Source organism: Phascolarctos cinereus, unplaced genomic scaffold (genome assembly GCF_003287225.1).
Source record: "Phascolarctos cinereus isolate Bilbo 61053 unplaced genomic scaffold, phaCin_HiC Scaffold_4;HRSCAF=312, whole genome shotgun sequence".
Classification (NCBI taxonomy): Eukaryota; Metazoa; Chordata; class Mammalia; order Diprotodontia; family Phascolarctidae; genus Phascolarctos; species Phascolarctos cinereus.
In genome coordinates, this window is record NW_027555847.1 from 7,081,333 (window position 1) to 7,084,164 (window position 2,832).

The window sequence follows — 2,832 nt, forward strand, 5'->3', positions numbered from 1 at the left end:
AGAGAGAGAGAGAGAGAGAGAGAGAGAAAGAAATCTAACACAGTGACATGTTTTGCCAGAGCACCATAACTGACTGGGGGCTTGGAGCTTTAAAAAAAAATAACAACATGATAGAGAAGTTATATACCCATTGATATAATCAAGAAAACCACAATGGTAAGGTTTTTTTTTTGTGGGGGGAAACAAATAGAAGTGGGTAAACAGTCCTACTCAGCACTGGACCCTATGACTTCCTCATTGGAAAATTGTTGCTGTTATCAGCAATAATAACAATATTCTCCAATTGGAAATTGAAAGTCAAGACAAGGCAACACAATTTGAAATTATAATTGGTATGGGGGAAAAAAGTAAAGTGTTAATAAGTTAGCAGGCATGAATCAGCAGGAAAAAAAAAACAGACTAGCCAATGCAGAGAGGTAGCCACTGAAGTATAGGAGATGCAAGCAATCAGAAATCTTGAAGGGTAAATAAAGAAGGATCCAAATCAGGAAGAGCAAACAGAATGAGAAGGGTTCAATAGGAGGTAGCAGAGTCTGGAACATCAGGAGCTGATGAGATAGAAAGATATGCTGGCCGCTATGCAAAATGCCAGGAGAGGCAGCACTGGCACGAAGTGGTCAAAGGACTCCAAAATGGAAAGAGCCAAGCTCTTTAAGAATGGGTGCTGGGGCCATAGAGAGTAGAGGTGGACATTGAAAGAAAAGATGAAAAAGGAACTCTCCGGATATACTGTCAATGAACCACCTGGAGTTTCAGTGTGACGTCCGTAGCTCTGAAGTCACCTGGAGGACCTTCCCCTTCTCATAGAACTTCAGTTTTTTTTTTAACAAAGATTAACAAGAGTCATTTTTGTCTCATACTAACAACAAAAAGCATACATACATAATACTTGACAGGTCACAAAGCTGTTTTCTCACTAGACATGTCAGGTGGCAGGTAGTTTCAGTAATATCCCCATTCTGCAGGTGCACAAACTGAATTCAAGAGAGAGTCCACAACTTTCCTAGGTCACATGGGTCATAAATAGCAGTGTTTGAATTTGAACCAAATTAACCCAACTGAATCTTTTGCTCTTCATTTTTATGATAAATTTCTGTCTTTAAAAAAAGCCACAGGCTTTCTCCTTCCTTCTGCTGTGGCTGCCATTGGGACTACAGTAATGCCGCAGCCATGGCCATCCAACATCCCATGGCCATAGGTCTCAACAAAGGCCACAAAGTTACCAAAAACATTTCAAAGCTGCGACACTGCCGCCACTGTGGGTGCTTGACCAAACACATGAAGTTTGTGAGAGATATGATCTGGGTGGTGAGTGGACGTATGAGAGACAGGCCATGGAATCTTAAAGGTCTCCAAGGATAAGCGAGCCCTTAGGTTCATCAAAAAAAGGGTGGGAACTCACATCTGGGCCAAAAGGAAGAGAGAGGAACTCAGCAGCATCCTAGCTGCGATGAGGAAGAAGGCTGCTGCCAAGAAGGACTAAGCTGGACCCTGCCAACCTTCCCCACTTACCCAACAAAGATTTGACAAATAGAAAAAAAAAGCCACAAACATTGACAATTTCAAAAATACTGATAGAAACGTGGATCTCCTCTGGGGCCGAGCTTGGCTTTCTCAGCTTTGATTTAGGAGACTATGAAAATAGTCTGAAATCTTAGCCCCAACTGGCTGACATGGTTCCAGATATTCAGTGGAAATGAGGTTTGTGACTATATTGGGTCCTGTGTGTCATTTGATACTTAAATTCACTCTGCACTTGGCACTGAGGAGATAAGGATGCAAACAAAAGCAGGCAGTGGCCTCAATCAGAGACAGGCCCCAACTACTTGGGAACAGCTGGAATATAGACTGGAGGGCCTATACTGTGATCTAAGTCTGGAAAGTTGGACTGGAACCCAGATGTGAAGAGTTTAAAATCTAAAGTTGAGGAATTTGTATTTTATCCTACTGGCGATAGGGAGCCACTGCGAAGTCTTGAGCCAGGGGAACATCACGGTGAGGCCTGCGTTACAGGGATATTGCAGTGGAAGCTAAGTGGAAGCTAGATCAGAGAGAAACTGGATGCCCAGAGACTTTTTAGGGGGCTATTCCAAATTGCTCAGTAAGTGGCCCCCTGACCAAGGGTTAGGCTGGCACCAAAAATAATAATGGGAAAGATGCTTTGGAGGTAGAGCCAAGAAGACAGAATCTGTCTGGATAAAGGCAGCAGAACAGTCTAGGAGAGAAAGGGCAATATGTTGACTCCAATCTTCATATGGCACCAGAGGCATAGTGGTGAATTCAGATGGATCCTGAGAGCTTCATTCCCCTAACTCCACTGCCTGAGGTTCCAGACCAGCTGCACGTTAGCACAGCAATTGAAGGCAAGGTGGAAGAGCCACCAGCTGAAGCTGATGCCACTATCATGATGATTCTCTTCAAGAAAGGAATAAGGATTTGGTAAGAGCTTACTACCGCCAGCCACTTGCACTTTGTAAATGTGTTAGTGTTTGAACTTTACAACAAGCCTAGGAAGTAGGTACTATTGTTATCTCCACTTTAAAGATAGAAAAACTGAGTCAGCAGTTAAGTGACTTGCCCAGGTCACACAGCTAAGCCAGATATGAACTCAGGTCTTTCTGACTCCAGGGCTAGAAATCTATCTACTGAGCAACCAGCTGCCATACATTTCTCTTCAAGCCTTTGCTTTTCCTAATTGCAAGGTACAGCTTTTGCTGTTTATGGGAGATCTTTGGGGGATGAAGTTCCATCACTGTGCTTTTTTTCTTGTTCATTTTTTAATGTCGTGAACCAACATTCCTGTTCTTTTTCTAATTTAAAAAAAAAAGGATC

At 42.8% G+C, this 2,832-nt stretch overlaps 1 pseudogene; it reads left to right on the forward strand.

The window, feature by feature from the left end:
- Positions 1–1,170: 1,170 nt before the first annotated feature.
- Positions 1,171–1,483, forward strand: LOC110192983 (large ribosomal subunit protein eL36 pseudogene; annotated as a pseudogene).
- The last annotated feature ends 1,349 nt before the right edge of the window (positions 1,484–2,832 follow it).